Here is a 15,354-nt window from a genome sequence, read left to right as displayed (position 1 = left end):
TGCTGTGATGCCTCCTGTGTTTGCTTCAAAAGGCAGCCCAGTGTGTTTTATTCTTAACTAGTACATATTATCGACATTTTCTGTGGGGAATTTCCTAGCACAGATAGTGGCTTTAAGGCTTTGTCCCATCAAGGCATTTCTAAGGTAAATTTCCACTGGGATAGAGGCTTGCCTTGATTTTGATTGCAATTTTCATGGAAAATAACAATACAATGCTATGTTTATTGTCTCCCTGAAAACATCGACTTATGAGAGCCCTGTTAAAGTTCCTTATTCATTTTTACTCTTGTTGAAAAAAAGATTCTTTCTCACATAATATATCCCAATTACATTTTCTCCTCTGTCTAGCACTTCAATTTCCTCTCCACCCCTTGCCTCTAGATCTGCTCCCTTTCTGCATCTCATTAGGAAAGAACAGGCTTCTAAGAGATAGAAACAAAACATAACAGAATAAAATAGGATAAAATAAACTATTACATTGAAGCTGTACAAGACAAACCAACAGAAGAAAACAATTCCAAGGGAAGGCCCAAGAAACAGAGATCAACTCAGGAATCGTTTAGCGATGTAAACTGGAAGCCATAATACCTACACAGAGGATCTGGTGCACACCAGGGCAGGTCCAGTGCATGCTGTCTCCATCTGAGTTCATTATGAGCTTTGCTTATGTTTATCTAGAAGATCTTATTCTTCTGGTGTCCTCTATCCCCTCTGGCTCTAGCACTTCGTGTTAAGTTTCCTGAGCTCAGATAGAAACAGTTTGATGGAGACATCTCATTTATGGCAGTGTATTTCAAGGTTTCTCTCTCTCTCTCTCTCTCTGCATAATGTCTGGCTGTGCGTCCTGGAGTTGTTCCTATCTGCTTGAGGAGGGAGTTTCTGCACCCAGTGGGAGCAAATGGCCGAAGAAGACACTGATTATGAGACCAGTAGAATGTCATTAAGAATTATTTTATCACTACTTTATTTCTCATTTCCTTTTTTAGCCCAGAAGTATTTGGGTTTACCCTAGATGCCTTTGCTTTATATTCCCAGTTCTTAGTCACCCACACAATGGCAATTATGGTTCCATCTTGTGGAGTGGGTTTTAAGTGAAATCAGTAATTCATTGGCTATTCCTATGAGCTTTTTCCACCACTGCCCTAGTATAACTTGCACATAGAACGCCACTGTACATAAAAGGATTAGTGGTTTACTTGGGGTTTCCATTTCTCTTTGGGTAATATGTAGAAATTCAGTTAATTTGTAAAGTGAATTGGTTTTCCTTCTTGACTTGTCATTTTCAACACACTCAGCACATGAGTTCTTTATTGGTTAAATATTTAAGATTGTAAATCGAACAGTCAATTTATTTAGATTTCCATAAAAAATAGGTAACTTATTATTTTGCAAACCAAACTATGAATATTTTAAAAATTTATTTGCTTTATTGTGCACTTTTTAAGAAAATGTTCTTTTTAGTAATATTTTCCTATTAATTTTATTTATTAGTTATTTAGTTTTTATCCTCTTGTTTGTTTATTTATTTAATTGTTCATCTAATTATTTTTATGGTTTGGACTTGTTTGTTTATCTGCAGCTGTAAAGGTTATAGGACGACTTTCAAGAGTGTGTTCTTTCCTCCCACCCTGTGGGCGCCAAGGATCAAACTTTGGTTTTCAGGCTTGGTGGCAAATGTTTTTTCTGGTTAAGCCATCACACTGGACTAAACAGTCTTTACATGCTCCTTACTAGCTTCAAACTTCCTCCAGAGAAGTCAGAATGAGGAACATACAGTCACACATATACACAGAAAAAAAAGATAATTTATTGGTTGACTCTCAGAACTCATTTATTTAATTCATCTTGACCTACAATTCCTTCCATAAATGTTTTTAGTTTATTGTTTTTGACAACTACACTTCTGTCCACTCTAATATAGTGAGAGGATCATATAGCACATACGTCCCTGAAAAACTGTCCCTCTGTCCTCCATCCGTCATTAATTGCTAAGAGCCCCTCAGCTAATGGTGAGACTTGATATTTCTCTCCAGGTCTATTCTGAAATTTTTGTCTGTCTTGATCTTGGGTAGGTATTTACAGCCACTATCAGTTCATGTATGCAATAGCTTTGTCATATTGAGCAAATACCGTTTCTTCGGACATATCTGCTACTTCTGAATTTAATGGTCTTTGTATTGCCTCTTCCATGATGCTCCAAGCACCTTGAGAGATAATGTGATATAGATATTCTATTTAGAGCTAAGCATGCCACATTCACGTATTCTCTTTACACTGCCCAGTTGTGAATCACTGTTAGAAGCACCATCTACTGAACAAGTATTTTTTCTAATAAGTACTGAGAGATGCACTAATCTGTGATTGAAAGGAGAAGAATATAAAGTGAGTCAGTTTATTACTAAACCTTTTAGGAGAATAACAACACTAGGTTCTCTAATAGGGTTGTGGCCTGGCGGGACATGAGTTTTTGGGTACATAATATGGATTCTATCTTGGAGAATATACTTTAAATCCTTATTCCTTTCCCTGGGCTTGTTATTTGATTGCTAGCTGATATCCAATAAAAACATTATTCCTCTTATAGGGTAATTCATTTTAAACTACTTTTATAAATATGTTTATTTTAGAAAACTTCTACAGTAGGTTTGCATATCATATGCATCTTCAATGGTATTTAATGATAATTATCTCTCTCCACCTCTGTCTCTACCACATCCTCTTATTCATCACCCAGCAATCCTTCTTGTTCTTTTATTCCCCACCTTTCCTTTATTGGCATTCTCTCTCACCCTCCTTTAATTATCCCTTCATTTCACCTGACGACTTTACTGACTTCTCTCGGTGCTCCAATATAAAGTACATACCTAAGGAGTGAAACCTAGCATCTAAGTATGAGAAGGAACAAATTATTTATTTCCATGTCTATGCAGTTGCATGTGAAATTCATAATTTTCTTTCTCTTTATAGATGACTAAAATACCTTTGTGCATATGTATCAGGTTCTCATTATCCACTCATCAGTTGACAAACATCTAGACTTTTTCCATTTCTTTGCTACTGTAAATTAAGCAGTCATGAACATAGATTAGAAAATATTAGTGTAGTAGTGTTATTACAGTGAGACTCTTCTAAAGAATATTATATAGAGATTATTTCTAGTTTTTTGAGGAACTTCCATATTGGTGTCTATAGTGGCTGCACCAGTTTTTGCTCTCAACAGGGAACAGATGTTTCCTTTGTCCCATACCCATGCCATCATTTTTGTTCAAATGCTAGATATTGTGACTGGCTCACCTTGAAATCTGAAAGTAATTTTAATTACATTTCATTGGAAGCTAAGGATGTTGATTATATAAAAAATGTTTAAGACATTAGTTTTTGTCTTAAGAATTTTCTTTAGTTATAAGCTCCAAGTTTTAATTAGTTTGGTTTTTCTGTTTGGTGTTTAGCTTTTTGAATTCTTTGCATATTCTAGGCACTGAACCCTTGTCAGATACATAATTAGTAAATATTTTCCCCATTCCTGTAGACTATCTATTAACTAAAGATTTTGCTATGATGAAGCTTTCAGGTTCTTACACTCACATTAATCAATTGTTACTCTTAGTACTACTGGAGTCTTATTTAGAAAATCATTTTCTTTGTCTATGTTTTAAATTATATTTCCTACCTTATGTTCCATAAATTTTTGTGTATTAGGCTAAAGTCCTTGATGCATTTAAAGTTGAGTCTTGTGTAGGGTGAGAGAGAACGATCTAATTTTATTCTTCTACAAGTAGCTGTTCAATTTGACCAGGACCATTGGTTGAAGATGCCCTCTTTGGTTCACTGGGCTTTTTTAATCTCTTCATCAAAACTCAGGTGAGTGAAAGAGCATCGACTTATACATATGTCATTCTATCTATTTTGTCGGTCAATGTGTATGTTTTTATGCTAGAAAACTGCTGATGTACAATTTGAGGCATAACTTGAAACCAGAATTGGTAATACCTCTAGAACTATTTCATCATCATGGTTCTTTTGTGTTTCTGTATGAATTGTAAGAGTTCTCTTCAGTTTGTGAAGAATTATATTTGAAAATTTGACTTTAATTGCATTGAATCTGTAAATTGCTTTTTATTGGATGGCCATAGTTTTCATAATATTAATTTTATTAATTCATGTTTATGTGAGGTCTTTTCATTTTCTAGTATTTTCTTCAATTTATTTCTTTAGTATTTAAATTTTTATTGTATCATTTTTTAGTATACACCCAATGTCTTCTACCTATGAGAGTTTCAATTATTGTTGTGATTATTATTGCGGCATAATGAGTGGTAATGTCTAATCAAGCTTCAGCATTTCTTATTTCTAAACAATCCTCCTTTTATGATAAAAAGGAAGAAACAAAAGATGCAATTTGCATAATGCTTTAACGTAGTTATGCAGAGTAACATGATTCACAGATAACCAACTTTGTTAAAGATAATAGTATCCTAAATTATAGGGCGTGCTGTGTTACATTCTTTGGTGTGGGAGTAGAAAATAAATACTTTCAAGGAATTGGGGACAGTGAAGCAATAAGAGGAAGTACTATTTAAAGACAGTTTAAGGAAGAAATACTCAGATCAGTTGTAATAGAAGAACGAAGATCAACAGTTGCCAAGGTACTTTTGACTGCCTATATAGTGTCTTTTATTTTCTCAAATAGCTCTGAAAGCTTATGTTGTGTGGACCACAGTTCAACAGTCACTGGACTCCAGTGGAAAGAAAAAGTCTGATCTTATAGGAAATGTATGTAAGAAAAAGATTGATATACCTGTAGCCTTTACTTAGATACAACATTCTCTAAGAAGGGTCCTATAGTCATAGGGCAAGAACATGTACATAAAGTGTGAAATATTAATAGCTTTATCTGTTCAGCTTGCTATTACAGGATCCTGAGCAATAGGCTGCATACCTGTATTCTGCTTCTAACCACAGACAATTAGACATGTAATATCTACTCCAGAAAGATTTATGAGGGATGTTAAGTCAAGATAGTTTGAAATTCTTTGTAAAAGAGGCATTATACCTAAAAAATGTTAGATGGTGTTATACCATATATTTAGGAAAATATTTAGTGTCTTCTTATGACTGTTAATGCCATTTACTTCATCAGAGGTCTGTACAAATTTTTCTATAAAAGGAAACATAGTAAAACAATTGACTTTGAAGACTATATCATGATCATTACACCTAATCAACTCAGGTTGAAGAATAGTAACAGTCTATAGATATTATGAAAATTTAGTGAGGATAGTTATTTCTAATGAACCATTATTTACATAAGTAATAAAAACTAGTTTAGTAAACCATAGTCTACAAAGTCACATAGTAGTTCCTTTCCAATTAAATTCTATATCACCTGCAACAATATTAGCTGAGAAGAAACCACAAACTATAAAATCCAATGGTGAGAAATTTAGGACCTCCTGTTCATAAATCATGAAGAATATTAAATTGTTAACACCACATTATGTACAAGTCAAATATCTATGCACTTAGACTTGCCTAGAAACTTCTAAAAATTAATAAACTAGAATCTTACCCTTGACCTAGCAAATCATCATCAGCATTTCAATAAGATTCTTTGAAGATTCAAATGCACATAGATTTTTAAAAGGTTTGAGAGTAAATACAATTTTGACATTGTGAAATTGGCTAAGAACTCTGTACCAAGGAAACAATAATCATCTCTGAGAAATAAACTTTGATATTCTTGCAAAAAAAATGTACATAAAAATCTGTTCATAAATCAGTTCATAAAATATCTGCATTCCTTAATCTTTTTACTAAATTATTTTCAGTTCAGTTTTAGTTTCTTTTTCAGTCTCTTTGCATTTATTTGGCTGCTGAATATAGTTCATTCCTCTGAGGAAATTTCCCCAGTCTAGCAGTGCTCTCCCGTAGATTGAGATGGTTAAGAATATTGACTCTGAAACTGAACCACTTGGGCTAGTTTTCTGGCTCTACCATTCACCAGCTGTTTGATCTAGGGAAGGTTATTTAATTAATCATCTGTTTCAGTGCCTTCTGCTAGAGAGAATAATAACTTGTCTCATTCTGAGGATTAAATGTGTTTATATATTTAAACAGTATCTGGCACATGGCAAATACTTATAAGTGCTAGAAACACTAGTAGCTTTCAATTCCCATCACCTTTATAATTCTTCTGGCTCTCTTTATATTGTCAGTATTCTGAGCTTCTGCAACATTGATGGATCTTTGTGGGGCATAGGAATTAGATAGCCATGTAATGCAATACAAAAGTAGCAAAAAGGATATATTGTCTGCTACAATGTAGAAGTATAGTCTTAAGGATGGAAGAATGTAAGGGTCAAATAAGGCTAAAAAGAGGTCTCAGTGTGTAAAGACTTTTTTGCCAAGCACAACCACTAGAGTTTTCTGCTGGGGACCACATGGTGGAAAGGGAGAAGCCATTTCTGTATTTATTGTCCTTTGGTCTCTTCACATGTGCTATGGTCACACACACACACACACACACACACACACACACACACACACTTTCTCATAGACACACAATAACAGACTTGAATCTAGTCCCAAAGCATAGTTGATGTTACCAAATCCCAAAACTAAAGCTGAGTAGTCTTAAGCAAAGATCAGCAAATGATGTTCAGTGTGCTAAAACTAACTTTAAAAAAAAGTTTATTTGAACACAGTCTGTCTCAATTTTTAAATTATTATCACTGACTACTTTTGCATTTTTATGGAAGAGTTGACTATGTCAAATACCTCATGGCTTATTAAGTCTAAAATGTCTAGAATTTGCAACTTGCTGGAGAAAACTGACTATTGAACATGAGGACATGTTGTGTAAAGTCTGTGACATTTGCAAACAGAATGTGGTCAATGAACATTATAAATACTGAGAAGACCCTAGTTGAAAACATCTTTATTCTCCCGGATAAGCATTAGGCCCTAGTGTACAAATGGGCCTTGTGCCGCAAACATCAGAGTATTCGAGAGTTTGTGGTTATTTTCATTACTCAATCATTTAGGTTGCTTTCGTAAGAATGCCTAAAACCATGTACAAAATGCACCTGTAGTGAGTAAAAAGTGTCTGATTCGGAGTGGTTTCTCTTGATTTTGATGAAAGGGGAAAGTTGGCAGAGAGCTTGAGAATTATCCCAAAGGTCAAAGTACAATGGTTCTCATTCCCAAATCCAGGTGTAGACCTCATTTAAACAACATGAAACTATCTCGTAAGAACTCATACATATAGCGTATAAATCCTTATTTGAAAAGTCCTGTAAGCACAACATTTAAAGGTCAGCATTACATATTTGGCTTTGTTTTGGTAAATAATCTGAGTTTACTAATGCATTTTTCTATAACTTGAATACTTAATAAAAATAGTTAGTAAAAAGAGAAAAAGGAACATTTAAAGTGCAATTTGTTCTTAAAACCCTTTCTTTAATCTTGCAGGCATAATTAATCATCCTTCTCACTGCAAGTGCAGAAGATCAAGCTTTAATCCCAGAAGAAAGTGGGCACCAGGAGGAGAATGCCAACATCACTGCAGGATGTTGTCTAGCAGTGGAAGCCTTCTGAAAATAACAAGCCATAGCAGACTCCTGCCAGGGACAGCAAGAATACAAAGTCGGCACTCTTCACTCCTGGGCCTTCTCCCAAGACAAATACGACAGGGCATACATAATCTATGGTGGATGTTCTTCCCTGATTAGAGTTGCTCATGAATATGGTGACCCACAATACTAACTGTCACCATTTGAAGTAGTATTATAAATTATTAAATAATGCCCTCTCAAAAATAGTGTAGGAATACCACCTTATATACTTAGTAAGTCTCAAAGAAGAGGACAGAGATAGAATTATATTTGGGAAAGATTTTCTATTATAACAAAGCCTAAGACATCTACAGTTTCTCAGTCTCCTTGATTATACTAGGATGTAAATATATCTGGATTACTATGAACAAATGGGGCCATCATGATTTCTTACACTCTTCATCATTTTTGTTTGTAAACATAATTAAGGCCATTGTCAAACCATCTTCACCTAGCATCCGGTACCTAGAAATTGCATTTTCTTCCATGTGAGGATGCAGTACAAATGGTTACTTGATCGTATTGTCCTATGTTCCACATCTATGAGAAAATGAATTTCAATCCTATATAAAATTACATAGCCCATGTATTATGTTGGAATGACCTAATAAGAGGAATAAGACCATCACTCATTTCAGCACTTAGAAAGGCAAATTTCTACTATGAGCAAGTTATTTGGTATTCGTTCTGGATGGTATAAACTTCATGAGAAAAGGGAAAGAGGAAATGTTTCCATATGTAGAAAATCTTTGTGTTAAAATCTCATAGTTTCTGATATAGTTTTTTGTTGTTTCTATGTTTTTTATTTTAGTTTTGGTAGTGAGGATTACACACAGGACCTTCATTGAGCACAGAAATTTATTAACAATAAATTGAACAATAAAATAATAAATTAACAATAAAATGAAGCTTCTGCTTCATTTGTGGGCTTGTGCATGTGCATTCTATACTTTCGTCTGTGGAGAGTCTCAAATATCATTCCTCAGGATCCACTGACCTCTGTTTTAGACCATGTTCCTCATTGTTCTGTAACCTATCTACTAGGTTTTGGTAGCTGTTAAACAAGCTTCAGGATCTTCCTGTTTCTGCTCTCCTGGCACTAAAAGCAGAAGCACATATCCATTTACATAACAATGGGGATTAAATTTAGGATTTCAAGAGAGCAAGGAAATTCCATGACCAACTGAATTAACCCTCAACCCCTCAATCTTTGCTGTCATGGTATTCATTTATTTTTGTATCTTATCCAATTATCTAAGGAAGATTTTTTAGTAGTTTTTTTTTAATTGAAAAAAATTTCCGCCTTCTGCCAGCATCCCATTTCTCTCCCTCTTCCCCCACTCCTTTCTCCCTCCCCCCACTCCTTTCCCCCTCCCTCTTCAGTCCAAAGAGCAGTCAGAGTTCCCTGCCCTGTGGGAAGTTCAAGGTCCTCCCCACTTCACCCAGGTCTAGGAAGGTGAGCATCCAAACTGGTTAGGCTCCCACAAAGCCAGTACATGCAGTAGGATCAAAACCCAGTGCCATTGCCCTTGGCTTCTCAGCAACCCTCATTGTCCACCATGTTCAGAGTCCGGTTTTATCCCATGCTTTTTCAGTTCCAGTCTGGCTGGCCTTGGTGAACTCCCAATAGATCAGCCCCACCATCTCAGAGGGTGGGTGCCCCCTTCGCGGTCTTGACTTCCTTGCTCATGTTCTCCCTCCTGCTCCTCAATTGGACCTTGGGAGCTCAGTCCGCTGCTCCAGTGTGGGTCTCTGTCTCTGTCTCCATCCATCACCAGATGAAGGTTCTATGGTGATATGCAAGATATTCATCAGTATGGCTATAGGATAGGGCCATTTCAGGTTCCCTCTCCTCAGCTGCCCAAGGAACTAACTGGGGACATCTCCCTGGACACCTGGGAGCCCCTCTAGAGTCAAGTCTCTTGCCAACCCTAAGATGGCTCCCTTAATTAGTATATATACTTCCCTGCTCCCATATCGACCCTTCCTTTATCCCATCCATCGCATTCCCCCAAGCTCCCCGCATCCTACCCTTCTCACTTTTCTCTCCCCATCTCCCCTTACCCCCCCCCCCAAAAAAAAACTGCAAGATATCTCAACAAGCCTAATCGCTGAGCCCATGAAAGAAGGAAAGACCTAAGTATAAAAGTTTGTCCTTTTACTAAAAGTATATGCAAACATATACTCAAGCCCAACATGCGTGCATGCACGCGCGCGCACACATACACACACACACACACATACACACACACACACACAAACGTAATTTATAAACTCCTGGAGAAAACAGTTAAATGTCTCAGTTTAATAGTTTATTAGTGAATCCTACAGTTAGACTATTTTTAGAGACTACAGTTGGCAGAGTAACAAAATTGACCTCGAGAATGTACCTGAGAGAGTATTAGGTCTCATCTAATAAAATACAGAAAAATCAACAGTCACAATACTATAAAACAAATCGTGAAATTCATAAATAGTATTTTAATTGAATGGATCAGCAGGAAAATTAGTACATTATAACGTGTGATTCAAAAAGAACAAGAATTTATTTCTGTCTCTGAAAATGTCTTTGTAATTTTAATAGATGTACAATGATAAGTTTCAGAATTATATATGTGTATTTACATTCACACGCACACATATATATGGAAATAAATGTATAAGGAATTACATAATCAACTCAGACATCTAAAACACAATCCAAAAAGAATTTAAAAATATAGTTTAAAAGCAAAATATATTATTTTAAACATGTTTAAAGGGGATGGTGATAGAGTGATATTCTTTAACTCTTCTAAAGTAAAAATAAGATGTGAAAATTCGGAACAACAAATGAAGTTTGTTTATATATGTAGAAGTCAGTGAAACACTACATGTAAATGAGTTTCATATATCCTAGGAAAACAAAGTCAAGCGTATCAATTCTATGGAAAAAGTTCATAAGTGAATTGTATGTAATTAGAGACATCTAGAAAGAGGAAAATAATCCAGTCAAACAAATATTAAACAAAACTTAATCGTATGCACGAATAGTTTCAACAGAAACAGTGTGTTATTAGACTTTCAAGTTACTCCAGGTATCTCCTTTGATAGGTAGTTCATCTTCTGGGAAATCATGGTCAGCAAAGGTGATGTATCAAACAAAATTTAAAAAATTATATAAAGTGTCCACTGGGAAATTATTTTTACCTGCTCAAATACAAGTCAAATCAAAGCTTTCATTGGGTCTACTTTGACTCTTTCTCTCATACCTGATATCTGTCCCCTCAGTATTTCAGAGTGGCTCTGCTTTCAGCATATTCACCAAACATGAGCACTCTGCATAGCATCATCAATTTTCATGCTCTACCATAGTTTTCTGAGACTCAGAAATGGTCTTTAGTATATATTCCCTAATTATTCTGTAGTCCTTCCCAAGGTCACCTTCAGTCATTTATTTATTTCTATTTAATTTTATTTTCATACACTGCATTTTGATTGTTTTTCTCTGCAACTCCTTCTATGTCTTCCCTCACCTTCCTACTTACCCAGTTTCAGGTTGTCTTTCTCTCTCCTTAAGAACAACCCAAACCAAACATACAAAAACTAACAATTAAAGCAAATATACAAAATAAAATAAAGTGAAAAAGATGTCAAGGCTAAACAAAATATAACAAAAGCCCATAAATTATATATATATATATATATATATATATATATATATATATATATATGAGAGAGAGAGAGAGAGAGAGAGAGAGAGAGTTTCTTTTGTGTTCATCAGCTCCTTCTGACCATAGGCCCTTCTGTGTCGTGTGATTAATATATGCACTGATGCAGCAATGTAAACAACTGATCGTTCACAAATAGCATCTTGGTTAGAGGTAAGACCTTGCATCTACTCCCACCTCTCTGTGCAGGGATGCTGTTTACCTTTAACAAGTGCATGCATGCGGCTACAATATCCGTGAGTTCATATGAGCATACAGGTGTGAAGACACTGCTTCTCAGGAATTATCCACTATCTTGGGTTTGATAATTCTGCTTCCTCTTCAGCACAGCTTCTGAGAAGAGGAGAAGTTTGATGAAGACATCCAATTTAAGACTGAGTACTCCAAGATCTCCATCTCTTTTCTTGTCATACAGCTGTGGGTCTCTGAGTAAAATCCCATCTATAGCATGAAGAAGCTTCTCTGGTGAGGCTCAAGCATGGCACCATCTATGGGTATGGCAGAAAGTTGTTAGGAAGCATTTATCATTTTATCACTCTGTTCCTTAAGCAGAACAATCGTATTTGGTTTTCCCTGGGTTCATGACTTATCTAGTCTCAGATTTTTGGCTATTATAGACATATTGGCTATAAGTTCTACTTCATGTAGTAGGTCACAAATTTAAGAGAGACTTGAGTGGTCACTTCCTTAATATTTATGACACGATTGCATCTATGTATGTTGCAGGCCGGTCACTGTTGTGTGTTGCATGGTTTGTAGCTGGGTGATATTGACGATTAACTTTCCCCTCTGGTAGCATGGAGAGTGCCTTCCAGCATGATAAATGGTAGTCAGTAGGTATGAATCTCTGAGTTGGGCACTGGTTTTACTTCTCCATGTTGGATTATAGAAGTATGGTCTTAAACATTAGAGCTATACTATCAAGTTATAGAGAACAACAAATAGCCTTGTAAAGTGTAAGAGTGTCCATAAGATCCCTTTGACAAACTCAGCAAAATGGAGTCCACTCCCATCACTGGAGATTTGTTTGGTGACATCAGGTATGTATAGTTGGGGCATTCTCTCCCCCATTATATAGTGATACCATTTCAATTCCTTTCAAACACATTGCATCGCACTGTTTGTAATCACCACATCTTCTAATTTCTGCTCTACAAAGTCAAAACTTATTGCAATTGAGTCTATAACTTCCTTCGATGCTTATGTGTTCTCCAGCAGTCCTCTAACTCCCAGTGTTTTCCCCGGCTTCCTTACTGATTGGTGCTTTGATATTCAGAATGTTTTACTTTCAAAGATCCAGAAAACATGACTCCCAATTATATTCAAACCTTTTTTCAAACATGAACATGACCAAGTATCTCTCTGATCATGCTTCCAAAAAAAAATGGAATGAGTCAACATCCATTATCTATTTATCTAACTTTAGTTTTCTTCAAGTGCATAGATTAAGTCACTACCAATTGACTGCTTCATCTCACTAGAAAACAAATTCCACGAGAACAGAAACTTTTAAACCCCCTCATTTTCTCAGTACTCTCGCATAGTCTAGAAGAGTGGGTGGCATATAAAAAGAACTCATTATATATCTTAAATAATTAACAAAATAAGTACTATGAATCATGAGCAATCTATAATAATTGCATTTTACTTTATTATTAAACATATTAAGAGCACAGAGAAGTGCGTAATATATTAACTTAAGTGCATACTTCAATCTACAAGTTTAAACACAGAATAACATGCTAATAATATCACAATACACAGACAGGAAAACAGAAAAAATTCTAAAATTCTTATTAATATTTTTTATAGTTGTAAGTTTTAAGAATGCTATTCTGCTACCTATACTTTTGTTTATTTATAAATTTGCAGAACACTTTCATATGCCTTGAAAAAGTTTAAAATTTGACATCAACTGTCTGAATAAGGGGATAAATAGGCAATATTATTTTAATTGAGCTAATGTATATTACATGAAATGATTATATGCTACTTAAGTAATTGTTTTTATTGTTTTCTTAACTATATAATATAGAAAGTGAATGGCCATTGTATTATCAAAGTGAAGATACCATGAAGTTGTGGGCATTGTCATCCCAATAGCATGGGACAGAACACAATCTGGTGACAAACAACACTCTCAAACCTCTAGCTGAAAATAATGAAACATTATTTCTTTTACATGTGTCTGGTGCAAAGCATTCATCACAGTTTGGGTGGGAGGAGGGCATGGCTGCCTCTAGTCAATCCCTAAGTACAGGAACTAGCAAGTACTTGAGCAGCAGGTTCCTAACCTATTCTGGTCTTCTAAGTTTTCTGGACAGAGTGAACAATGTTCCATTTTGACTCACAGCTAACTCTAACAAGGTAGCAAACTATCCTAACCTGGTATGAAATTAAAGAGCTAGAATTATTTGGGAAGAACACAAATGATCATCACACCCAGACTAACAAAAAGAGTGGACTTCAGTCATTATTAAGTTACAGTGAAAACAGTATCATGTCCCAAGATTTCCTAACTCCCTGACTGAAATAAGAGAGTGTATTATCTCCATCAACATGGAAAAACAGCTACCAGGATCATCCCATTGCTAAAACATGTTCAAAAATACTCAATATAATTTTTATGAGTTGAAAATTCATGTATCAGCTGGCGATAAAGTAAGAGCAATCCTCAGAGACAGAAGGGAAAAAGCATAAATCTATAGAAATGAGTGAAATAACGTCCATGACTTTCCTGGAAAGACTGGTAGATATGCAGAACTTTCATTTTATTAACATATGTGTACCTAGTGCGCAAAGGCAGAGAAAGATCAGCCCACGGGCCACAAATGAGGCTGAGATATAAGGTAGGCTTCTCAGGGAGAAGAGAGTGTACCTCGAAAAACAACACAGAAAAGCAATCATTTGTGACTAGATAATGAGCTAAAGTTTTCAGTATCCTTAACATACCGGATTTCAGAATTCTTAACTGTAAGCTGGTATTTATGTTCCTCTTAGCCCAACTGCTCACAACACATGGGCTCTAGAAACTCAGGAAAAAAATGCTGTGCAATGTTCCATGAGCTTAACATATCTTCTATGTGTTCTAGAAGCACTGGGAAATATTCCCAGAAGGAACAAAACACTCAATCTTGCTCATTAATGTAATTGATTTATTTTAATTAATTAATTTATTAAGTATATAATTGATCTAGATATAAAACATTTAATAAATTTGTAGCAATAGTAGTTCCAGAATGAGTGAAACAGCAAGGCGATATAAAGAATAGCTAAAATGATACAAAGCAAAATAAAATAAAACTATTAATAGAGTAAATAACAGAATAAAATAATCTCATTGAGTAGATTAAATAATAGGATTCTAAAGATGATTTTTAAAGTATGGAACTGATTAGAGTTCACAAATTTCTCTATATATTCATTAAAAATTAGATCAGCTGAATTTTAATGATATAAAGCATCATTATTTTAATAAACTATGCTTACCATATGTTTACCATTTTAAGCATATGTGTACTTCAATGGCATTATTTACCTGTAAATTTACCTTCAACATATCTTAGCCATCAGCTCTAAAGGAAACTCTGTATTGCTAAGCAACGAGGTTTTCTAGTCTCTAATTCTTTCCAAAAAATAAAGAAAAGAAAAGAAAAGAAAAGAAAAGAAAGAGGAGAGAAGCAGCTATAGAAATGGCTCAGCCATTAAGAACATTGGTTACTCTTTTATAGGCCCTGGTCTTGACTCCTAGCACTCATGTGATAACTCACACTGTTTGTAACTCCAGTTCTAAATGATCCAATCTTTTCTTCCAGCTCAGAGGGCACGAGGCTTGCATGTGATAAACAGCCATACATGCGAGAAAACAACAACGAACACATCCACACAAATGGAAATATAAGAAACTAGAATAAAAATAGGATTTTTAGAGAGTTGATATTAATTCATCTTTAATAATAGAAACAATTGGTTTTTCCTTCACTAAAAGATGTTGTTACCTTTAAATGTCATTGCTGTCTTCATATGATTTA

This window comes from Microtus oregoni, unplaced genomic scaffold (assembly GCF_018167655.1).
Source record: "Microtus oregoni isolate MIOR12 unplaced genomic scaffold, Mior012 000011F_ref0000422, whole genome shotgun sequence".
Lineage (NCBI taxonomy): Eukaryota > Metazoa > Chordata > Mammalia > Rodentia > Cricetidae > Microtus > Microtus oregoni.
This window is presented reverse-complemented; position numbering follows the sequence as displayed.